Source organism: Rhodnius prolixus, unplaced genomic scaffold, assembly GCF_049639745.1.
Source record: "Rhodnius prolixus isolate KJV_2025 unplaced genomic scaffold, Rpr scaffold_1, whole genome shotgun sequence".
Lineage (NCBI taxonomy): Eukaryota > Metazoa > Arthropoda > Insecta > Hemiptera > Reduviidae > Rhodnius > Rhodnius prolixus.
In genome coordinates this window covers 4702235-4728663 of record NW_027411581.1, presented here as the reverse complement: position 1 = coordinate 4728663, position 26429 = coordinate 4702235, and the positions used below count along the sequence as shown (strand labels likewise).

Sequence of the window (26429 nt, the reverse complement as noted above, 5' to 3'; positions counted from 1 at the left end):
AGTTCACCTTCTAGAGTTCTCTGGAGACTCCAGGAGATTGTAACATCCTTGGCCAGCCATTTCCTATTCTAACAATCAAACTGTACAATCTTGTGAATCTTCAAACTCTCTCTTACTAACCTCTCATCTCTCTCTCCCTCTGTCTTTAGAATCACCAATCCGATTTACTGGTTAGTAGATCTTAATCTCCATAGTAACGACTACAACTAATAATCATTTTGTTCGTGCTCTTTTATTGGCCAATTTGCATTTAATTTCACTTTAAACATTTTTATAGGTGCAAATCTATAGTTATTTCTAGAAGGGCTTGTCTTTAAATACTAGTTCCTCAATATATAGGAAGTGGACTAGCCACTTCTTCAGGGATCTTAACGTCCCTGCGGGTTTCTCAGCCTAACAATACGAACAACATTTACGCGGACCTCTTAGTAACACGCAGAATCGCTTAGGTCCCGCACCGATAGTTGATACGTACTAACTATTTGGGACTATCGTACTCACTGGCGAACTCTGCCTCATCATTACATATTTACCACTTCTATTGGTGCTCACTCTATGCACTAACATGGACAACTCAGGGAACCACTATAGGATCTTTTAATTCAATATGGCCTTAGCTTTTGGTCACATTCTTAACTATCAAATTTAATATCACCTAGAAGGGGAGGCGTGTTTATTGTAGTGGTTATAATCATGGTCATATAAGTAGGAGATCCCAGTTTGAGTCCTGCGTACTGTTACTTTTTATTTATTAAAACAATTTTTTTGCGCTTTCAACCCCCTGTACATGATCTAGAATAGAAATAGAAAACGGGACGGGTCCTACACCCCACGGCACCGCAGCCACAAGAGGCTTATTGTGCCTTTCCATTTTGGAGTCTAATAGTCGAAACCTCTCCTACTAAAGAGGTTGAGGACTTTATCTACCAGTGCCTCAAAGTTCCAAAGATATCGTAGCGAACAACAAGTGAGAGGCCGTTTCCTCTTCTTCCAGACACAATCTGCACAACGATTCCAAGGCTGATAAGCTCTACCTTGTTACAGGTGCTTTCTGAATCTGCCGTGCCCTGTGAATAGTCCTGTAACCAGGAGTAATCTGATTTCTGCATAAGTGCAGAGTCTCTTTGGTTCTTTGTTTACACAGCCAAGGCATCACACTCTTGCCGTGTTTAACCCCAGGAAGCGTCACCCAGTTCTTTTCAAGCTCTCTCTCTCCAAATACAGTCTCTGAAAGCCGCACGAACTGCACTCTTGGTGATCCTCAAAACTGGTTCTGGGCTAATGAAAGGTGTATTAGCTCTGTTCCTGGCCAGTTGATCCGCTTGTACATGTTTTAAGTCGGCTTAAGGTGAGGCCCGAAAAACAGGGAATCCAAATTTTGCGTTATAAAATATTCAAGGCTAAGAACAGGAATCGAAACAAAGGGCCACAATACAGCTCACGCGGCTAAATCCACGAAACAAAAGGAAGGAAGTATAATGAACACATCTCCCATCTTCTAAACGCCGGGAATCATTCTTTTACTTCCACTTATCCCCCACAGGAGATGTCATGAAATAAATACAACATTTGACATCAATAAAAGCAATTATCTAATTAAACTATTAAATTCTTGCGTAAGTTAGAATAGTGGTAACTGCATTCACTATACACTGGTCACAACAAATCTAAGTTATACCTTAATTACATTCCAGACATATGTTCCCGTTTTAATGGTACTTTAATAAGCGCAAAGTGCACTTTGTAATTGCATTTTTATTTTTTTCAAAAGATAATTCAAGTTTAGAATGTTGTCGGACAATTATTAGTTATACTATCCACAGTATTACATCACTCACTGATTAGATATACTCACATGACGTTTAGTAAATGTAATCCTTTTTAAGGATTTTTAAGGTGTGCCAACATCTGAGGTTTTGGGCAGCTGAAGTTTTTTTCAGTGCACGGCCGGCTTTCGGACACTGTCCATCACTGAATAAGCTCCTAAGCTGTAAGAAGCTCCTAGGAAGAGCAAAATCTAAGGGCCATCAGCTGGATTCGAACCCTAGATCTCCGCGTCAACCACTCCGCTAATCTTATGGTAATTTTTACGTAATTCATTTATTAATTGAATTCTCTAAAATCTGAGTTATCCTGAGATTAAATTGTCAGAATACATTTAGAGATGCTGTGCGCTCAGTGATCCTGTTGTTTCTGTATTTAATACAGAAATCTTCTAAATACTTCCTGTTTCCTTTAAATTGAAACAGTAGAAAAACTAAATAAGATACAAATTGTCCGGAAGGACATAGAACAAACTGATTATAAATCAGGTGAGCCAACAATTACTTTAACCTCTAAGTCGAAAAAGTTCGATTACCACTGCCCCCCCTCCACGAGCTGCCCAGGTTGTTCAACTGTGATAAAAATACCAAATAAATACTTGATTTTTTTTACTGTGTTCATGCATTACGGGAAGTGGTATTGGTTGCACTTGAATTGATATCCAAAACGCTGTGAAATAGCGCCATGTCTTCTTCAATTGATGAGACATTCCATTCTTTAAAGAAAGGAACAAACTAATTTCATGGGCGTTGTGGGGGAAATTTAGCTTTGTTTATGATGACGTAATTCTCTCTTCCCCTATTCGCCACTCAACTGCCAATCCTGAGGAAGAAGTCCTGAGGTAGCGAAGCTTCTCTTTAAAGTCTCATTTAAGTAATAATCAAGAATCTTATTTCCTGTGTATTATTCAGGAAATAGATATCTAAGTAAAAATTCCTGATTTGAAGAATAATCGATACAGCGGAAGTACAACTGTTCCGAATAAGTTCCAGGTTTTCGATGATTTTTTTTTTTTTGTTTTGTTTTGTTTTTGAAGCCTCTGTATAGCCCCAGATTGGGTTTAGGGGAAGGTGGGGGAATATCACGCACTTAGGGGAAATCGCTGTATTTCTTGTTCTATTGGCTTGATTACCTTATTGCAACTGCCAATCAGAAAAACGCTGGATAGTATATCAACATTATTGGTAATCCTGAACAGTAATAAAAAATGAATAACTAAAATAGTGCGTTTGCGCGATATTCCCCCACATTATAGGGTAATATCGCGCACCTGAAACTTCAAAAAGTTTCGTTTATTTTATCAGCGCTATAATTTCAGCGGGAAAGCAATTTAACTAACCGATTTTAAAATTTTTACTGTTAATACAAACATAAATACTTAATAATTAAAAAATATGAATGTTAATCATTACATGTGTTTGAAAACAAGTTGAAACCAAGGTAATTATTGAAAAAATATCAAAACTTAACTTGCAGTTAGTGTGCTCATTCTTTAAATCAGCGTATAAATAAAGGAAAACTCAAAAAAAAGTCAGGAATACCGAGAAAAGTTTTCACAAGAAGTCAAAAAACTGAAGTGCTGACAATTTTCACGATTAATGCACGATATTGGCCCCAGATAGCGCCAATCCATATTAACTACAAAATTTGTTTAAAATAGAAATACTTGGCTGGAACTTGGAGCTAGGATATCTACTAATAAAACTAGCCAGCTAATGAAAACGAAAAAATATTTACGTCAGAACTCACCGTGAAAAGAAGACGCGCAAAAATTTATAATCAAAACTTGACGAAACGGTTTCATAAACACAGCGTCACAACACATGTGCCGATATGTTGACGGGAGTTTAAGTTGTTCTACTTCATTTTTTGACTCCTAGGTAGAAGCACTATCTTCACACAAACCGTTTCCTCAAACCTCATCTGCACGATATTACCCGCTGCGCTATATTCCACCCCACCTTCCCCTACCTCACTCCGCTCAATAGCCTCAAATTATTCTCAGCTACATCCTAATGAGGCTGCCTAAATCTCTGCTCTATTCATTCGAGGATTTTCTTACTAATTTCCCGCCTACAATAGTTCTGTATAGAATTGAAACTTGCTTTTCTCTCAACTGTAACTAATCTATGCAATTATGATCGAATGCAATATAATATAGCCGTCACCCCATAATAAATATTCAAAATGATGCATTCAATTTATACGACACTTCACTAGTAAACATTCCATTCATAAGATAAATAATTGTCAATAGTATTGTAATTATAATTTATTGAATACAATTCCACCATTTTCTTTTTTAATCTATTATAATATTCAGATGTAAATTTAAATCGATAATATATTTCGATTGTGAAATTAGTTATGAAGAAAAAGTAGAATATAAAGGCCAGCAGAGATGGTTAATAAAATACGCACCAATGACAGGGCGATTTCTTTTCTTTCTTTTTTTTAGGACGATGATTTTCAAAAATAAGAAGTAAGGTTTGCTATGTGAGAGAAGAGCCGGTCATTCGGTCAGAGGACGCTGGTTCGCATACAGTGATATGACAGTTTTTTTTTTTTTTTATCTATTCTTTTAAATAAAGAAGTCCGTTATAATACAGTCTAGGGAGAAAGGTGAACGCAAGGTGTGGCGTACATGTGACGTATAATTTTTGTATAGATTTTTGTTTTTAGATGGTTTAGGTTATGGTTTGACCTTTCTCTAGATTGCCGAACTCCTGTCTACTTCTAGTTCTTCAGTTATCATTACCACTTCTACCGGATATGGCTTAGCTGTTCATACAGTCATCAATCTTGCCCGTGTAATGATATTTTTTTTTTTTTTTTTTTAGATTATACTTAAAAGTAAATTTATGGCTGTTGTAATTATAGAGGTCAGTTTCACTGATTACTTTTCTTGGTATTACTTCTTCTTCCTGTTTCTAGGTAGAGGAAGTATTGCGATCGTGCTTTATTTTGGAATTTAAGTTTTAAGCGGAAATATCTTCAATTTGGGAATTTTGCCCGTTTTTCTTCGAACGTAGGGGATTAGCGTCTTCTTTGGCAATTGTAGCGTCTCTGCCAATAAGGACATTTACGAGTACTATGGTATGCAGATTTTTGGTGAAGTTTACAACTATTTAGTTTTAAACTTTTTAGTAATGTAAAGTAATTGCCTATTTTTTCAGATGGGCTTTACATCCAACTACCAAATTAGGTGTCGTGGACGGAGGCGACTAGCAAACATACTTTACTGCAAAATTTCCCATATTAACCATTAAAGGTATAGACTGGGAATATAGCCTAGTACCGCAATACATCTCAGCTTTGCGGGTCTAGCCTATAGCCTCTAACCGCTCGGCTACCGTGGCGACTAGCAAACATACTTTACTATAAATTTCTCATATTAACCATTAAAGGTATAGACCGGGGAATATAGCCTAGTACCGCAATACATCTTAGCTTTGCGGGTCTAGCCTCTAACCGCTCGGCTATTCGTGGCGCCCTAGTTTTTGAACATATACCTGCGGCAAAATTCTTGTTCAGTCTAAATCCAAGAATGTGGCAAACCATTTATTTGGCACTGGGGGTCTCTGAAGCAATGCTTCAGAACATTCGTTCGAAATAAGTAGCTTTTCCTGACAAATGCGGACTTGTTTTTAGGGCGTTCTGAACTTTCCATCGCATAGATGCCATAAGTCTTGGTAGATTGTGTGTACTAGATTTTATCTGAGGCGGTGAAAACTTTGGAAAAAAATTTTTTAATGTGAAAATAAATAAAATAAAAAAAACTAGCTCTGAAACGATCTAGAAACTTCAAAAGAACCGCTTATTTTTTCTTTTTCATTGAATTTTTCCACTTTAGCGAATACGATTGTCCTTTAATTCATATTGAGCGTCTAGGCTACTTTAAGGGTGGAGGGGAAATCACCGACAAACAAAAAAAAGAGTAGGGATGAATAAAATTGCGTAAGCCCTACACAGGGCACTAAACTGAATCTGTAGTCACCCAGGTCATAGTTTTTAAGGGGCCCCTCCCCCATTCTTTGCCCTCACTATTTACTTGTAAAGGTTAAAAAAAAGCAAAGTTTATAGTATGCAAGTCATGCGTTACACAGTACATACCCGGTAACTCTGTCCGTTTCTAAGTGAGTACTCAATTTGTTTGTGCCTCTTCCGTTGTTGAGTACGTGAGCAGTTACTAGAGCTTTAAAGCTTGACAGAAACCTAGCCGAAACATGCTTTACTAGTATTATAATAATACAAAAAAATAAATAAATAAATAATAAAATAAATAAATGCTGCCCCCACAGTTTTCTTTGCTTTATGTATTATTTATTTGCGCCGAAAGAATACATAAAAGGAAAACAAGTTTATACCGCCTACGTTAATCTTGTATTTATATACGTACACAACATTTACGACAAGGAAATGAAGCATACGTCAGTTCCTCTCACTACAATAATTCGCAATTTCTCTTTCGCCTGCTTGTCCACAGTTAAGATGTTCCTTAAGCTAAGGATTTAAGTAAAATCGATTTCATTAATTTAGGACAGTGAGCTAATAACAAGGCTAATAATATCCCTAAAGTTGAACACCTTTTACCAGACCTCTTCTGGCTAAATTCCAGGAATAGAGGGGAAGAGCCAGAAGTCAAGGATAATCATTTCCTTGTTGCCCCATGCGTCCTGCAACTCCCTTCCCCCTCCTCCCACATCATTCCAAATTAAGCATCTGGGTGTGTTCTAGAGCGAAATTTACAACATTCTCTTGCATTTTGTAATCTTCCAGGTTCTTTTTTTTGGGGTAACCTACCGCCACGGTAGCCGAGCGGTTAGAGGCGAGACCTGCGAAGCTAATACGTATTGTGGTACTAGGCTATATTCCCAGTCTATACCTTTAATGGTTAATGTGAGAAATTGTTAATGCTGTACTTAGCTACTTAGATGAACAAGTAAATTACCAAGTAACTTCGCTACTAACAGCCAAATCGTCAGGTATGAACGGTGCTTCAGTTTTTGACCAATTGTGTCTACAAATAATTTTTCCGAGGATTATCGATTTCAGATCAGTGCCTCAAAGAATCGTTTATCCGAAGGCTATCGATTATTGATACTGTTTCTCGAAGAATCGTTTATCCGAGGGTTATCGATTATTGAATCAGTTCCTCGAAGAATCGTTTATCCGAGGGTTATCGATTATTGATCGTTCCTCGAAGAAACGATCGATTATTGATCAGTGCCTCAAGGTTAACACTTTAAGCCAACATTTCGGATTTTATTTGGTGTAATTTTTTTTTCTTTTTCTAGATTTTCATGAATTCAATTTTCATTTTTAAGAAAATGCAGAAAATTCATTCAAGCAAACCGATACTTACGGTTGAGAGATTTTCAGCCCATCGATTTCTCAAAGGGAATCAAAACTACAGTACAGGTTACTGTAAATTTTTTTATGTTTGGAAACATTTTATAAATGAAATTTGGAACTTAGGGGCCTCCAAATAGTTATTTAAAAGATAAATTTAAAAAAGGAAACAGAAAATAAATAGTTGTAACTAAATTGTGGAGCCCCCCCCCCACTAGCCACAATAAAAAACTATGAATGCAATAATATTAGTACCGAACACTACCGAACAATAACGATACTTCCAAAATTCATTGCCAGGACATAGATGAACGAGAACAAACTGATCATATCAGCAATCGTTCTGTCCGTCACTGTGCCGGTCTAGTGCGGTTTATTTCTTTTTTTAAATATTTATTTCGTACCAGCAACAGGTGTCAAAATACGTAGTTAGCGTCTCATATAGGTATTTCACAGTATTCTTCTCATAACTTAAGATGTAAGAAAATATTTTTATTTATTTTTTTATTATATTTTATTTTTTTGGATCTGAAAAGGTGCGCAACATCGAAGGTCCTATCTCGGAGAATAGACACTTTACTATACAGCCTAATCTTCACTAACATCTAATCTAGCCAAAACTGACCTATTTGATGGCTCTAACAGATCTTTTTTCCTTTTAACCTACGGTGACCATTCGCACTGTTTTTGGCAGGACAGTACTGTTTTTTAAGACGCTGTCCTTTTTTTTTTTTAAGCATAAATGTCCTGTTTTTTATTAATTTGAACTGTTTTGTACAGTTTTTCAATGATATTTAAATTATACTCAAATTTAATTTTTGAATGTAAAAATATACCTACTTAGTATAAATGTATAATAATTAAGTTCGCAAATAATCGTTTAGAAATTTTTTTTCTGTGTACATTAACTTTGGACGAACCTTTTTTAGCGTAAACACAATCTGTTTTACCGATAGAGTAGACTAATCGACTAGTGTAAATATCGTTCGCTAAACGTCATGTAAAAACTAATAACTAAACTAACCTATACCATATTATATGGCCATTGTTTTGTAATAACCGATCTCGTGTTAATAAACGTATTAATATATTTTGTAGGTTTTTTTTTTTGCTCCTTGTCCTGTTTTTTGATACAAAAATAATGGTCACCGTATTTTAACCTAACTAACTAATGTTGGGAATGGAATACTTGATATTCCTCGCACCCCATAGAGGTCTAACGTAAATAAATTTTTATCATTTTTTAAAAGAGGAAGTCAAATTTTAATTGAATTTAAATAGGAAGTACTTTATTTAGAGTTCTCTGAAACCTTATTTTTTGATCGTAACCGCTATTGGGTTTTAGGAAATTTGATTGCTAAGATACTGTCGGGTATAATTGCTAAGATATTTCCGGTCATTAAAACTCGAAATTTAAAATTTTTTTGACATGATCACAATACTTAGCGGAAGTATGAAAAACAAAAAAAGGATGGATTTATTAAAGATTTATTCAAAAATGAAATATGTAATACGATTATTCAAGATGGCGATAGTGGGCCGTTTGTTAGTGATACATTATGCACGTAATTATGGGGTGGAGGGAAGGGAGCAAACCAGAAATAAATTAAAAAAAAAACAAAAAAATGCTGACCAATTGTCTAAGAATGTCACCTGAGGTTCAACAAAGTGGACCCTGGTTGTATTACTGATGCAACAAAGGTGTGTGTTTGTAAACTATGGTATATAATATGCTTGTGATATTGTTATTGTTTGCAAATGAGTTACTACATCTTTCTAAACACATATAGCAATAATAACATCCCAATGCCATCTACTATGTTATAACATTAACCGCACTATAACCACGGCTGTTATTATATATTTTTACATTTTAATATTATTATTACTATTATGAACAGTCGACGAACGTACATACATTCCTGTTATGATGTGTGCGTGTCTGAGTGTGTTGGGCAGTCTAATTAATTTCTATTTCGTTTTATTATTCTCTCGGACTTTCTTTATCACACTCTCTCTTTCTCTTCTCTCCACCCAAGAGTTTCTCTTTGCATTATCGTTTCTTGTTTTATTATTTATACACTATTGTTATTTTATTTTTATTTTGTTTTATTGTTTGTTCATAATTCATGTTTTTATAGACGGTTATTGTAATTGTTAGTTATTTGAATTTTTTTTTTTTTCTTATAAGCACGTATTGTTATTAGTCTTTTGTTTTTGACTAATTACTATTTATTCCAGGGTAATTAATAATGGGCAGAGAATAATGGTGGACACTGGACATTGTGTTTGCATTTATACATAAATCAGCGTATAATTTTGTATTTACATTTTTAGTTTTGTTTTGTTTTTTAAATTTTAATCAGGTGTGTCCCTGAGGTCTTTTCCAGTGCACTGACGGGATATGTGGGAGCGTTTTCTCGTTACTGGACAACACTGTCCAGCAAAGGACAGTGGAAACAGCGATCTTCGCACGTGAGTGAGCTAATAACAAGGCTAAGAATATCCCTAAAGTTGAACACCTTTTACCAGACCTCTTCTGACTAAATTCCAGGAATAGAGGGGAAGAGCCAGAAGTCAAGGATAATCATTTCCTTGTTGTCCCATGCGTCCTGCATATCCCTTCCCCCCACATCATTCCAAATTAAGCATCTGGTTGTGTTCTAGAGCGAACTTTATAACATTCTTCTATTTTTGTAATCTCCTAGGCTCTTTTTTTGGGGTAACCTACCGCCACGATAGCCGAGCGGTTAGAAGCGAGACCTGCAAAGCTAAGATGTATTGCGGTACTAGGCTATATTCCCAGTCTTTACCTTTAATGGTTAATATGAGAAATTTACAGTAAAGTATGTTTGCTAGTCGCCACGGTAGCCGAGCGGTTAGAAGCTAGACCCGCAAAGCTAAGATGTATTGCGGTACTAGGCTATATTCCCAGTCTATACCTTTAATGGTTAATATGAAAAATTTATAGTAAAATATGTTTGCTAGTCGCCTCCGTCCACGACACCTAATTGGTAGTTGGACGTTAAGCCCCGCCTGAAAAAATAGGCGATTACTTTACTTTTACTTTTTTTTACAGAAACAAGGAACCAAGCAATTAGGTTGTACAAAAAAAAAGTCTCTGTGAAATAGGAAAATTCCAAGGAATCTCTGGGTGATGAGCCTACTTAACGGCCAAGTATGCTGGGTGGTGTAAACATCTCTGGGGATGCTGAAAAGAGAAAAGAAGTCTTAAAAAACAGTTCATCAACTACATTTAACTTAATTTTCGAGTTAAGGGATTTGCGACTTCCTTTATAATACAGATGTTCATCAAAAAATCTGGAGAAGATTTTATCCCAGAAGCGATGACTCTTGGTAGCTGTTTCTAAGGTACTTTCTTAGTTGCTTACAAGGTCCCATCGGTTACTTGTTGCTGCTGGTTTTTACCTGGACTAGGCAGAGAGTCTATGCTGACTTCATTATTATGGCTTCATGTGAGGCATGATAGATCTTCATGGATCCCTCGCTGTATGTGCATCCCAAGAGAAAGTCGCAAGTTTCCCATGTAAGGCACTTCGGCACTTGGCTACCGGAAGAGGTAGTACAAAAAAAATGGCTGATGGAAAACCACGGACCTTATAAATAGGCGATTTTTCGCACCAGTGCCCTTAGGTTAGGTATCATTGCCTTTTTTTCTTCAAAGGTTGAATTAACCTTTATGTGTTTTGAAAAAGAGCAAGTACAGCTTTCCTGTTTGATGGCGTTGAAATCGCTAGGTTGCGAAGATCATATTGCAGAATGCTACAAGTGAATAGATACGTGTTCCTCGAGTAAAGGGTTCCTTTGTTTCACTGGGCTTCCAAGGAAATGGTATTTGGTACACAGGATACACCCTACGTCCCAACATATAAAATATTTATTAAAAAAAAAAAAAACGAGAATTTGAGTTTTTTGAGTGTGATGGGCAGGTGTAAGCAAGATTTGGAGAGTGTTTAATGTCTTCAAGGTAATCCTAAGTTTTTGAAGATGAAGCTTCTTGCATGTTGGCCCCGATAATCCAGACATCCGTAAGATAAAGCTAACACTTCCATTGAGATTCTGTGCTGGAAATGAATCATACTTTCGCCGGAAACTGATCGTAGATGAAGATTAAATTAGATACAGGATTGATAAATAAATAAACTGGATATCGTTACATGATAAATGGAATTGATACCATCAAGATAATCGCCGAGAAATCGTTACTGAAAAAGCAAACAAATAGATCACTTTTCTTTTAATCATACACACCACACATTATAATGTCAGCAGAAGTGGCCAGCTGCTGAAGAGGTGAAGGTTATAGTAAGTGTAGAAGGTTTGAAGAAGGTTAAGTAAGTAATAATTATCATTAAAGATTTCCAAGTTGGAACATTAATAAAATAAAAGTATCTATTTTTGAAAATGACATAAATCTATTTTGCTACTACTTGAAAAATGAGAATGACTAGCCATAAAAAGGAATACCGGTCCTTTTCAGGGCTCGGTGCCATAGCACAGTATGGCTAACATTTGGCTATGTAGGCCGAGGACATAAAGATGTGGCGTACGTACGATCACTCTGATGGACATAAAGAAATGACTAAGTGATATTTTAATTCAAGGGTTTTAAGTGTTTAAAAGCTGTGCATTCGGAGAGACTAGTTGGTGTTCTTGTTTGCTTTCTCTTATTTCCAAAATTGTGTTTTCTTGTCTTTGAGCCTGCTTAATATACTAAAGAAAAGGAAACCCTGTTTTTCTTCTTGTTCGCTACCTTGAACTCTGAGGTGTTGAGTTTTCCTTTTTCTCCGTTACACCAATCCTTTCTCTCCTCCGTATATTCCTCTGACGCACTTGACCTTTCTCTTCCTTCTTAGCGCTTCTTTTTGGCTTCTAATGTCCTCCTAACGGCTCTTTCTATTCCCATTTTCGTTCACGGGAACAAACCACTTCACTAAACCATCGCAGACTATAACATTTGCAGCTTTCACCTCGGAATTCTGTTTTATGTTCTTATACAGAACTCTTGCCACTTTTCTTTCTTTCAATTCGATGGAGAAATCTCATCTCTCCTGAATAATTCCTTATTTACTGACTAAACGCTGCGGCAGTCCTTAGAGTAGATTCTGGATCTATTCATTCCTATTCTAGTCGATCTTAGGCCTTGATGTGCCATCTTCTTACATCAATCAGATGTAAATCGTCCAACCAGCTAAGCCGAGGACGTCCTGGAATCATTGATCCTGTTGGCTTTCCATCAAAAAGTTTTCTTGGGAGCCTACACTGAGGCATCTTATCCCTACCATCTCAATTTTCTATTATATGAACAATTATATCCAGTTCACCAAATACGTGTAGCTGCTTTGATTCCCTGATTTTTTCACGTTTTCTTCCCTCTGTTTGTTCAGTACTGTGTCTTGCAACAAGGGAAGATTAAAAAATGTATTCCGCACAAGTTAGAATCTTAATTGTAAAAATATTGCAAGTTGAAGCATGTTTTATTACTGACCTTAGGCGCCACGGTAGCCGAGCGGTTAGAGGCGAGACCCGCAATGCTAAGATGTATTGCGGTACTAGGCTATATTCCCAGTCTATACCTTTAATGGTTAATATGAGAAATTTATAGTAAAGTATGTTTGCTAGTCGCCACGATAGCCGAGCGGTTAGAGGCTAGACCCGCAAAGCTAAGATGTATTGCGGTACTAGGCTATATTCCCCGGTTTATACTTTTAATGGTTAAAATGAGAAATTTTGCAGTAAAGTATGTTTGCTAGTCGCCGTGTGTTTGGTAGTTGGAGGTAAAGTCTGCCTGAAAAAATAGGCTATTACTTTACTTCTTTTTTTTAATCATAAATAAGACAACATGGCGACTGGTTATCGAGGTGGTTTGTGTTGAATACTCTATATTCATTGTTAGTTTTACAAATAATATAAAATGGTTTGAACGATCTACACCTCATAAAAGCACATAGTGGCCATCACAACCCGCATGTGTAACATTGCAATACGCCCTCTCTCTGTGCGATATGCAATCACAATGTTGCTATATAATCACAAGTTACTTGGAGAGAGAATCTGTTTTCCTAGTTTAGTGTTTGTATTCACCTGTTGTTGGTGTTTTTTCTTTTTTTTTGTGACGAAGTCACCAAAAAGAAAACCTGAAATTCAAATACTTGGATAATTTATGCGTCTGATCTTGGGTTTTCTAGTTGAGAATAACACAGATTGTCTTCAGAGACTCGTGAAGAACAGCGAGGATGTTGTAAAGGTTGTTAAATTGTTGAAATCAAGGAAGGGTTTTTAGTATTTCAAGTAACTTTTTTTGTAATTGAAATTTAGACCGTGTTAGACATCATATTAAATATTAAATTATTGTTATTTCTAAATTTTGTTTATATCCAAACCTCAATAATTTGAAAAGAAGCCATCAATAATGTTTATATCGAGAAATTAGACAAATATTTTTATGAAAACTTATTCTATAAAGTAATTATTTATTCTAAGAACAGACATAAAGACGGCCAATAATTTAGAAAGACTGACAGACTGACGGACTGGCAGATAGACAGGTTGTATTATATATATATATTTGTGTGAGTGTGTGTGTGTGTGTGTGTAGAATGTGGAATATGTATTGTAGAATACAACATTGATTATGGGATGTTGAAGGTGTGTCGTATTGCGGTCATCCTACAATAGGGACACACTATAACAGACACAAATATAAAGACGCACTTACATATTGTACACGTGTGAAAGATTAATTATAGTCACATAATGTGGCTATAGAGTTGTAAAAATGTTTAACATCTATAAAACACTGGGCGACATTCATCACCTGAGGCGTTATTAATACAGAAATTATAATTTTTTGAACTTCACATAAACCCTTGAACCTGATCTTGGCGACAGAGTTGTCTGAATCTTGGGTTCTGATGAATTTTCTTTCATCTTCAGTAGTTAGATTAAAAAAAGTCACGCCGTTTGTAGAATTTTTCCTTAAAATTAAAAAGTAAAGTAAAGTAATGCCTATTTTTTTCAGGCTGGCTTTACCTCCAACTACCAAATTAGGTGTCGTGGACTGAGGCGACTAGCAAACATACTTTACTGTAAATTTCTCATATTAACCATTAAAGGTATAGGCTGAGAATATAGCCTAGTACCGCAATACATCTTAGCTTTGCGGGTCTCGCCTCTAACCGCTCGGCTATCGTGGCGTCTAGCAAACATACTCTACTGTAAATTTCTCATATTAACCATTAAAGGTATAGACTGAGAATATAGCTTAATACCGGCTATACCGCAATACATCTTAGCTTTGCGGGTCTAGCCTCTAACCACTAGGATAAATTTTTACTGGGGTACCTCCATGCTACGACCTCTTTTGTTTACTACGAGTACATTCATAAAATCCATCGCGAAAAACTGTTAGAACGTGCTGAAATAGTCCTAGCTGGACATACCACATCCTGGAGAGCAATTAACCTATCCTACAATTGTAGAACGATCATCATCGATTTCAAAATTTTACATTAAAGTTACGACACTTTCTTCTGATCTAATTCTCTCCCAGAATCAAGTATCAGATCTACTTCCCTAATTCCGGGAAAAATTTTTTGTTTTCCATATCATCCCGAAACCTACACACTATGCATCTCAGGCTGTTAGCCAGTTACCGATCCTGGGCAAACCAACCCACTTTGAATTTCCTAGTTTTCTTTGTAGTTCTATCAGATCGTGGTCGCCTTCGATAGTGTCTGTCATCCTAGGTCTTAAGTTATATTTCTCAACGGTATCCTCTTCAACAGCCACTTATCCTCAGCTTCCTTACAGACAGTCATTTCCAATATTTTATTATTTTATTTTATTTCTGCAAAATGAAGGGAATATTAGATAGACCAACAGATAATTTTAGTCGAATTTGCAAATAGAGGAGTGGGAGAATACAAATGAAATCCTCATACTCAAGCGTGCACTACATGTACGTGTATTATATCTTGCAAAAGGAAAAGATCTTGTTAGCAAAGTACATCTTGACTAAAAATGACAGTTATCTTCGCTCGCTGACAGAACTTAACTTTTTAATATATCTTGGAAGAGACAACACATTTATGATAACAGCCTTGTCGACGGCTGCTTCCAATCCTCTTTCATGATTCCAAAATGGCCTAAAAGAAATATATAAATTAATTCTTTGAAAGATGTGGTACTGTGCTGGCAAGCAAAAGCATGAAGCTTTATCTCATATAAGATCAACATCTCCAAATTTTTGATGTTGTTCTTACAGAATTTAGTTGTTAAAATTTTGGTTAAGATTTATGAATGGCTCTTCTAAAAATTTGTCTCCTACGTCTGATCTATTTTTATCACAATACTTCCGTCTGATGATGTCACGAAGTCGAAAAAATAACTAAAACTTCAATTTTAAATTTTGTTTAGATAAAATTAGTAAAATAAAAACCATAACAATCAACTTCCTCAAAATGTCATATCCTGTATTACTGAAAATCGGAAATCTGCTTTATACTTTCTCTTACTAGAAACTGAAAAAGGAAGTGAAAATCTCTAGATCATAATCAATTTTCTTTTTATTTCCTTTTTTTTCCAGAAATATGCGGAAAATTCATTTCTATTGAGTGTAGTATAGAAAAGCCTTAGAATGTAGTGGAGAGATTCCCAATTCGTATATCATGTAATATCCAGACTCCAGGAAGGAAGAAATCGATCTATATATATACCTACCTTGGCTGGCTAGAAGGGTGATGATATTATGTATATTGGCTAAGTCTAATCTACGAGCTACTTCCGTTGACTTATAGGGTGAGGGCTGATTCAGACTTCCACCGATAGAATGAAGTCCCTTTTTTTTCCAGGCGTGAAAAAATTATTTTCAGCCCTTTTTATTCAATGCAGTTTTTTTTTTTTTACTTTCACTTCCTGTTATTGCAAACATGAGACTTTTCGGTTTTGAGTTCGCACCGGAAGTATCCTGAGTCTGAAAAAGTGTCCTGAGTCAGTAAAAGTGTCCTGAGTCAGTAAAAGTGTCCTGAGTCAGTAAAAGGCTTTTTTTAGAAATGGTCTGGTGTGTTTAGATGAACGTTGGCAGAATAGATGAACAGAGTAACGCTATACAGGGTGAACCAGTAAGTATTGTCCATAGGCCCACTGTGTGAAGTACATCTAAAGTGGAGTTCAATGAGGTATTGGCCAACTTCATACTTTCCACCGTTCTTGAGTGACGTCACTATAAATTTTTTTTAAAAAAATCATTACATTTTTCCAATAAAAATGTTATTTTTCAGAAAGTTTTAGTCCGAATTCGATTCTGATGACACGGTTAGAAAGACAAATAAATTTTCTAAAAATTGATACCATTTTGAAGCATAAGTTATTCTCCAAACAGCCTCAATCTTCCTCCTGGATACTGGAAAAATAAAAAAGTAATCGACATTTTTAAGAAAACTCATTAGGCTCTTATGTGATCATTATCAGACCTAGGTGCTGGCACTTTTTATAAAAGTTTCCTTGTTTAATGGGCTTTCAAACGGTGTATCATTTTCCAGGATTCCTTTTATCTTCGTATGAAAAATTACGTTTGTTTTGCAAAACGTGCTCACGAGCACTCAACAGTGTTAGTTATCAAGTTGTTTAATTCATTGAAAACTCTTTTAGAGGGGCCAGTAGTCAATTTTTACAGTAGATTGTCTTAAAATAAGAAAGTCAAAGGTTACAAATTGCACTTAAAAAAAATTCTGATCTCTCTGAAATATTTGAGAAAATGTTAGGAAATATTTTAAATTTTTATTAACAAAAATTCATATGTACTTACTCCAAATTACAATTTCACACACAACTACACTGTAAATGTAGTTGTAATAAAAAAAAAATGTAAATAAACCTTAACCTTTTTTTAAGTGCCATTTGTGACCTTTGGCTTCCTTATTTTAAGACAATCTACTGTAAAAATTGACTTCTGGCCCATCTAAAAGAGTTTTCAATGAATTAAACAACTTGATAACTAACACTGTTGAGTGCTTCTGAACACGTTTTCTTGTAATTTCTCATACGAAGATAAAAGGAATCCTGGAAAATGATATAACGTTTGAAAGCCCATTAAACAAGGAAACTTTTATAAAAAGTGCCAGCACCTAGGTCTGATAATGATCACGTAAGGGCCTAATGAATTTTCTTAAAAATTTCGATTACTTTTATTTTTCCAGCAATCGGAGGAAGATTGAGGCTGTTTGAAGAATAACTTAAGCTTCAAAATGGTATCAATTTTTAGAAAATTTATCTGTCTTTCTAACCGTGTCATCAGAATCGAATTCGGACTAAAACTTTCTGAAAAATAACATTTTTATTGGAAAAATGTAATGATTTTTTTAAAAAAAATTTATAGTGACGTCACTCAAGAACGGTGGAAAGTATGAAGTTGGCCAATACGTCATTGAACTCCACTTTAGATGTACTTCACACAGTGGGCCTATGGATAATACTTACTGGTTCACCCTGTATTTCTAGAATATGTATTGTTGAGTCTCAGCGACTTCATATTCTTAGATAGAGGAAGAAATACTGCTGAAAGAAGTGGATAGCCTCATCTTCAAGGTATCTTAGCATACCTGCGGATATCCAATCTTAATTATGCGAACAGCGTTTACACAGAACTATAAAAACAAAACAAAACAAAATAATGCCTGCAGAGGGTAGTTGATGGGTACAGCAGCTACCTGGGTTTAGGGTACCCACAGGCAAACTCGGGTTCATCACCAGCACACACACTCATTTACACTGACACCCCTTAACACTAACATACTACACCTAGGGCCTGCAGAGGGTAGTTGATGTGTGCAGCAGCTACCTGGGTTTCATCTTACCCACAGGCAAACTCGAGCTCACCAGCGCATCTACACCTGACTGACGTTAACACTTTATGACGAACACTGCTACTAATGAATGCCTTAATTAAAGGAGCTAATACTTTTATTTTGGATTCGACTTTGACGGAAGCCACCTTTTTTATTTTTAAATCCACATATTTCGCAACCAAATCGAACTGACCGTAATAACAGGTCTGGTCCAAGATCGTTCCCAATAACGGTGGTGGATAAGCCACTTCTTCAATGACATTTTTGCGGGCTAACAACACGAACAAATAGGGAATGTCACAATAGGGAGTGCAACTTGCTGGGGGCAGTTTTTCATTGGTAGATGGTCGCATAGGCGCAGCCCACTTCTTATCTTCAACTTGTTTTCGTTAGCATATGCTTACAGCTTCTTTTGCTAAACTTTTGGTCTTCTGGTTACTCTCAGGGTCCACCAATGGCTTGAAATCCACTAAAAAGACACTGGAAGAATCTAGCCATCTTTCAGTATATGGCTGTTAGTTTTTCGCTTCTATGATTACTGCTCTCGAATCTATGTACCAAGAAGATCTCTTTTCTCTCTCCATCCAGGATTGGCGTATTTTCAAAATCTCTTTTACTGCCCACTATATCGCTGCCAAACCTCTCCGTCAAAACTTATTCAATGGCTACAAAAAGTTCAAGTCAGCAGCCAAACTAAACCGAATTTTGAAAATAAGAAATTGAACACGACCATCATACTTCCTGTTCTATTTTCTGTTAGAGGCCATTGTTAAATGTCTCTTAGCACGGAAAGGCTGATCATTATAATAATCTAAAGTAAAACAATGGTATCTATCGTTCTGGCTTGCTCTTTTGTAAATAATGCCTTATATTTATTAAATATTTATTATTCATATCTTGAAAGGATACAAGAAAAATAAAAAAAAAGTTTTATAACAAAGATGGGAATGGATTAGCGATCTTTACTTATGCGATGATACGTCGGCGATCATGTCAGCATTGGTAAGAGCCAAAGAGAGAGAGATAGAGAGGAGAGCGTGGAGAGAGGTGGACCTTTAAATAACAAAATATATACCAAATTAGTATTCTACGTGAGATCAACCTCCAAAGGCACATGACATTATCTACGTCACATTGTTTTTTTTTTTCCACCCTCTCTTTCCAGAATTTATAATTAATGAAGTCACCCACATGCGAAACCTGAGAGAGCATGCTTTTTTATTATTAGGACAATAATAAAATTAGTTTCCTGTTGGAGAGTGTTGAGGAAGGGATAAAAAAGGGCTAGAAGAAATCGTGATATGTACAAAAAGTGAAGTAATCGCCTATTTTTTTCAGGCGGGCATTACGTCCAATTAGGTGTCGTGGACGGAGGCGGCTAGTGAGCATACTTTACTGCAAAATTTCTCATATTAACCATTAAAGGTATAGACTGGGAATATAGCCTAGTACCGCAATACATATTAGCGGGTCTAACCTCTAACCGCTCAGCTACCTTGGCGACTAGCAAACATACTTTACTGCAAAATTTCTCATATTAACCATTAAAGGTATAGACTGGGAATATAGCCTAGTACCGCAATACATATTAGCGGGTCTAACCTCTAACCGCTCAGCTACCTTGGCGACTAGCAAACATACTTTACTGTAAATTTCTCATATTAACCATTAAAGGTATCGACTGGGAATATAGCCTAGTACCGCAATACATATTAGCTTTTCGGGTCTAGCCTCTAACCGCTCAGCTATCGTGGCGACTAGTGAACATACTTTACTGCAAAATTTCTCATTTTAACCATTAAAGGTATAGACTGGGAATATAGCCTAGTACCGCAATACATATTAGCTTTGCGGGTCTAGCCTCTAACCGCTCAGCTACCTTGGCGACTAGCAAACATACTTTACTGTAAATTTCTCATATTAACCATTAAAGGTATATACTGGGAATATAGCCTAGTACCGCAATACATATTAGCGGGTCTAACCTCTAACCGCTCAGCTACCTTGGCGACTAGCAAACATACTTTACTGTAAATTTCTCATATTAACCATTAAAGGTATCGACTGGGAATATAGCCTAGTACCGCAATACATATTAGCTTTGCGGGTCTAGCCTCTAACCGCTCCGCTACCGTGGCACTTCGATTTTCTGTTAATTTCCCACGCATGGATTGCTCGCATGTAGATCTTTTATTTTGAAGTCTTCTTGAAGTTTATTTTTGAGGGTTTTTTTGTTTTTTTTTTGCAAAAGTTTATCTCTCTGTCCAACTTTATCCGCCGTAATTGAAAAACCAAAAAGCTCAAAAAGTTCAAATTTAATATTTCGTTTAAGTGTGCAACAACAAAGTACTAGATAAATGTTTCCCAACCATTTGTATTAAGGATACTTCCAATGTAGGGGATGTGTACATTCCTGTTAAAGTGGCAGGAATTAAAACTTTTGAGAATAGGAAAAAAGGAAAAGTCGTCGTGTGAGTTGACGCGTCAAATTTCTTCGTTTTACCAGAGGAGCACAATTAAAAATTTTTCGTTGACAAGAACACTATATTTGACATTAAGTTTACTTAAAAAATTGAAATATACGTAAACAGACATATGTCCTTACATTTCTTTAAATAAGATTAGAGCAAAAAATTCTTCGACTTCCAAAAAAAGATTGGGTGTCAAGTTGGCAAAAAAAAAAAAAAAATTGAAGAAATATATATATATGTATATATTGAAAGAATCGTGTGAATTTAGGCGAAGACAGGTGTGACATCAACAGCATGATGAACTGACTACAGTGGTCTATAGTTGACGCTAGTGGGGGGTGGCTATACCTTCCTCATTCACCTCATCTCTCTCGCAGCATCAGGTGACCAGAGATCTGTTGAGGAAAAATTGCCATAAAAACTCTCTATGTACACACATTTGGCCATAAAAACACCTGACATCTACGGCGAGGGAAAAATATAAAAATACTTTTACCGCCTAACAGAGTGCCCATTGTGATGGACACACAGTTCACAGATATCAGGTGCACAATTCACACGGTTTTAGGTTGGCAACATTGTTCAGTTTTCTGCCATTTTTTTTTTTAGTTTCTCTATTCTAACCTTAAACTTGAATTCTTCCAGAATTTCCGTCTGAAGTAGTAATAGAAAGAGCATTGAATTCTATTCAGTACAGAGATGGATTAGGTTATAGACTCAATTTGAGTGATGTTTAGGTTAGACCTAAAATTTATGTACTTTAAAGGAACAAATTTGATTCCGCAAGTATGAGCAAGTAATGCATTCATTTTTGATGTCGGTGTTGTACCGGAAATACTGGATTTAAGAATTTCCTGAACGAGCAATAGTTTTTAAGTGGTAACTGAGACGTATGTGGTTATCATAAGCTAAGATGTATTGTGGTACTAGGCTATATTCCCAGTCTATACCTTTAATGGTTAATATGAGAAATATTGCAGTAAAGTATGTTTGCTAGTCGCCACGATAGCCGAGCGGTTAGAGGCGAGACCCGCAAAGCTAAGATGTATTGCGGTACTAGGCTATATTCTCAGCCTATACCTTTAATGGTTAATATGAGAAATTTTGCAGTAAAGTTTGTTTGCTAGTCGCCTCTGTCCACGACACCTAATTTGGTAGTTGGAGGTAAAGTCAGCATGAAAAAATAGGCATTACTTTACTTACTTACTACTGTCCATCTTAAGTAATAAAGTATAAGGTCTTCGTTCATGAAGGCACTGCAAAGTTGGAAAAATTCCAGCATTTTATGAAATCAAGAACTCGTACTGTTCTGTTCTACTGGATATACTTGAAGAATATCACCCTCCTCGCCGCAAAAAAAAACAAAAAAACAAAAAAACCAAGTAATCGGTGACTATAAAATGGAAGACTAGTAGTCTGATGAAAGAAGGGAAGAACTTTTCTTATATTTCTGGTAAGAAGATACCAGAAGGAAAAGGAGTCAACTTTATCAGACGGTGCGGGGGTGGCGGGAAAGGAACTTTTTAATACAAGTTCCAATATGTGTTCTGCAGCAATGGTAGCCTAGAGCGGAATAAATAGCCTGAAATCAAAATAACAACAATGTGTGTTTGTCGAAGGCTAAACACAAAAGAACATGAGGTTGGGTACTTTGCATAATAATTTGAAGGAACTGCCAGTGTCACAGGTTCGTATTATAGAAGAATCTACTTCTTTTTTTTTTACAAGGTGTGCTGTACTCTAATGTGATATTGTCTTAACTATATGTATATATTTGTGACTCAATATTGCGCGCGTGCGCATAAATGTTCAATGATGATGATGATCTCTAGCGGACCTCTATTGTCCTATAGAGGGGAAAGAGGTACGGCTAACACCCGCTTGGCGGCTACACACGGCATAGTTACGACAGATCTAGTCTCGCAAGTCTAGTGTATGACTTCAAGAGAATATTGTTCCCAAAGAGATATCTTCTTCCCCACTCTATTAACATAGTGTTATTCCGCTTTATGATGATGATGCTGTGCCCACCACTAAATATTTCTTTGGACCCAACTCTTCATAATCCTATTGTTCCATTGAAGGCCAATAGCCTCGGCACCATGTACGATACTATATAACTTACAACAGCATACATAGGTCAAACTCTACTAATACTCTAAATATTTAGATAACAATCCATATATACAAAACACTGTAAGCGCACATACATACACACAAGAACACACTATTAATCATTTACTAAATAATCCTATCGAATAGTTAGAGTGAGACAGAGAATAAAGTATGAACCCATTGTAATTATTATAAATACCCATATCTATTAATATGGATCTAAAATAACAATTGACCGTTATATTAGATATAATTTTTGATTGGCCAAATTATTGGTATTTAATTATTACTTTCTCTCACTCATAGCAAGAAGAAGAATTGAGATCGTGACAAATATTCTAAATTGATTTTTCAATTGTTGAAAAGGTGTGCGATATATGGCCACCTTCTAGCTCTAAAACTAAACAATGCTGCTAGTTCAGTCCCAGAAACAATTTTTGCCCAAATCATGAGTAACCCTCTAAGAGTTTTTTTCATTTTCCACAACCATCCTAGAACAACCGATAACACAGACTAAGTTTGCAAGTCAAAATCAGAAAATGGCTGGTTTCAAATTAGAGGTGGCATTAGAATCATTGTTTAACAGGGCTTTTTTACACAATTTAATCCGCTAGTTTAACAGTAGCTGTCGCCAACGGCCATACCACGTTGAATACACCGGTTCTCGTCCGATCACCGAAGTTAAGCAACATCGGGCGTGGTTAGTACCTGGATGGGTGACCGCCTGGGAACACCGCGTGCTGTTGGCACTTTTTTTTTATGTTTTGTTTTTCATGTACACATTTAGTGACACAGAGACAAAATTATAAATATTACACACTAACTATTACTCGTAAAAATATGTTTTCTAACTAATCACGGTATTGTCTCTGGAAGGTCTATCCAGATCAACTAAGGATTCTGGTGATCACCTAGATCGGCATTATACTTATCATTTATACCACCAAAATCCCCATGGATACGATTGACTAGATAATTCTCTACCTTTGTACATCACCACTTACATAATTTCAAATTATGTAAGTTTCGTTTGCAAATGTAACGATTCCATGATCATGAGTCATTATTCCCAGGCCAGTTTTGATAAGCAAACATATTAATGAAACGTGATAATAATCGCCGATTGTACAAATCAGAATTCACCTGTTGACCATTGCCGGCTGTTGTTGCCTTAGTTCTGGTAAATTTAGTAACAATAATCTCTATGTTGATGGTTTACAAAAGGATCTAGTGGAAGTCACCAGTCGCCCACTTTTTTTACGTTTAAAGGGCTTTTTAGGGGAGAACCCCATTACACTCAGTCCAGGACGATTCCTATTTGCGTGTATTATCACTTCCCTTCACTAGTAACGAATCTATCCAAAAATAGATCGGTTTTAATGCACATTTATAATGAAGAAGAAAATAAGAATTATTTATACTGATCATTTATATCGTCAACTTATTGATTTTATTCTCCTTTGTAATTCTTTATAGGTCATCCACAATAGCAGCGTAGCTTGTTTTCAAAAATGTCGTCTAGATCGGCTTTACTCATCACTCTTTGCAGTATAATCACCACTAAAACCTCTACCAATTAAATAATTTAATCCGCTAGTTTAACAGAAGCTATCGCCAACGGCCATACCATGTTGAATACACCGGTTCTCGTCCGATCACCGAAGTTAAGCGACTTCGGGCGTGGTTAGTACCTGGATGGGTGACCGCCTGGGAACACCGCGTGCTGTTGGCACTTTTTTATTTTGGTCTTGTATTTTTTGTAGATATTTAGTGGCACGGAGAAAAAATTATTTCTAGAAATTTTCAATTTGTATTACTCGTAAAAGATTTTTTTCAATTATATCAGGAGTATATAACGGTGTAAACTCGGAGGGGATCTATCCAGATCAACCAAAGATTCAGTTGGTCACCTGGATCGGCTTTACTTTCATCACTTTCAGCTCCAGAATCACCGTGGTGACTTTTGAAATCACCACTTTACGACAGTACTTAAATAATTTCACCCACCAGTTTCACAAGAGCTGTCGCCAACGGCCATACCATGTTGAATACACCGGTTCTCGTCCGATCACCGAAGTTAAGCAACATCGGGCGTGGTTAGTACCTGGATGGGTGACCGCCTGGGAACACCGCGTGCTGTTGGCACTTTTTTATTTTGGTCTTGTATTTTTTGTAGATATTTAGTGGCACGGAGAAAAAATTATTTCTAGAAATTTTCAATTTGTATTACTCGTAAAAGATTTTTTTCAATTATATCAGGAGTATATAACGGTGTAAACTCGGAGGGGATCTATCCAGATCAACCAAAGATTCAGTTGGTCACCTGGATCGGCTTTACTTTCATCACTTTCAGCTCCAGAATCACCGTGGTGACTTTTGAAATCACCACTTTACGACAGTACTTACATAATTTCACCCACCAGTTTCACAAGTTCTGTCGCCAACGGCCATACCACGTTGAATACACCGGTTCTCGTCCGATCACCGAAGTTAAGCAACATCGGGCGTGGTTAGTACCTGGATGGGTGACCGCCTGGGAACACCGCGTGCTGTTGGCATTTTTTTTTTTTTTTTTTGACTTGTATTTTTTGTAGACATTTATTGGCACCGAAAAAAGTTTATTACTACAAATTTTCAATTTCTTTTACTCGTAAAAGATTGTTTTATTTATATCAGGAGTTTAACATAGCGGTAAACTCTGTGAGCATTTATCCATATCAACCAAAGATTCAGTTGATCACCTAGACCGGCTTTACTTTCATCATTTTTCGCATCAGCATCATCATGATACAACTGTAAGCTCCATTACAGTACGTCACCGCTTACAAAATTTAATCCACCAGTTTCACAGGAACTATCGCCAACGGCCATACCATGTTGAATACACCGGTTCTCGTCCGATCACCGAAGTTAAGCAACATCGGGCGTGGTTAGTACCTGGATGGGTGACCGCCTGGGAACACCCCGTGCTGCTGGCACTTTTTTTTATGTTTTTAATATTGCGATACAATTTACTTACTTTTTCAACTTTTAATTGAAAAAAAAAAACTGAATTTATGACAATTTTGGGGGGAATAAAGAAAAATTTTCTGTTCCATTTCTAACGATGTTTCCGATGTAGGACAGTCGAAGTTAGAACTTGGCACCACAAAAGTCTTGGTTCGATAAATGGTAGTTTTTCTTCCTCAAATGGAGGAAAATAACGAACCTCCTGACCTGATCATTTCTACTGATTGTGCGAATAATTTTTCACTCTCTTTTCCAAGAGTTTTTCCACTTTTCCCAAAGTGCTTTAAACTATCTGTCACAGCAGTCTGTGGCTAACACCCAAAATTCTCTGCAATCCTCCGAACTATTTAAAATCTTTCGTCACCTTCCATTTTGGTTACCGCACAGGTATATAATTACAGGTATACAATTAATTATAATAAAAGGGGCTATGAGTTCGAGGTCAAAGAAAAAACTGTAGACAGATTGCTAAATGTTTTTTTGATTACCACTATTTCTGTCCCACCCGCCAAAAATATTTATTTTTCGTGTTGTCACATCAGTTTAGTTTCCCAGCTGAGGAAACTTAAAGTCAATCGCGTATCCATAAAAAACAGAAACTATCTCGAAAATAGTCACGGTAATAACAACGCAGCATTAAGTAAATATTTCATTTAGAAAAACGTTTCGAAAAGTATACATGTCAAAACCTGTCAAACTTTCCTTCTAACCTAATTAAAAAAAAAGTAAACAACTTCTAATAAATTGGCGTTAAATTTAGAAATTACAAATTGTAATATTGACATTTCAT

At 36.3% G+C, this 26429-nt stretch overlaps 5 non-coding genes across 5 annotated transcripts; all 5 read left to right on the top strand.

Moving 5' to 3' along the window:
• Positions 1-23260: 23260 nt before the first annotated feature.
• LOC141446387 (5S ribosomal RNA) lies at positions 23261-23379 on the top strand. Its single transcript, XR_012453683.1, has one exon. It is a non-coding gene; the product is annotated as a 5S ribosomal RNA (ribosomal RNA).
• An 864-nt stretch (positions 23380-24243) lies between these two features.
• On the top strand, positions 24244-24362 carry LOC141446397 (5S ribosomal RNA). The gene has a single exon (XR_012453693.1). It is a non-coding gene; the product is annotated as a 5S ribosomal RNA (ribosomal RNA).
• Positions 24363-24656: 294 nt separating this feature from the next.
• Positions 24657-24775, top strand: LOC141446403 (5S ribosomal RNA). The gene has a single exon (XR_012453699.1). It is a non-coding gene; the product is annotated as a 5S ribosomal RNA (ribosomal RNA).
• A 294-nt stretch (positions 24776-25069) lies between these two features.
• On the top strand, positions 25070-25188 carry LOC141446376 (5S ribosomal RNA). The gene has a single exon (XR_012453672.1). It is a non-coding gene; the product is annotated as a 5S ribosomal RNA (ribosomal RNA).
• Positions 25189-25489: 301 nt separating this feature from the next.
• LOC141446396 (5S ribosomal RNA) lies at positions 25490-25608 on the top strand. The gene has a single exon (XR_012453692.1). It is a non-coding gene; the product is annotated as a 5S ribosomal RNA (ribosomal RNA).
• The last annotated feature ends 821 nt before the right edge of the window (positions 25609-26429 follow it).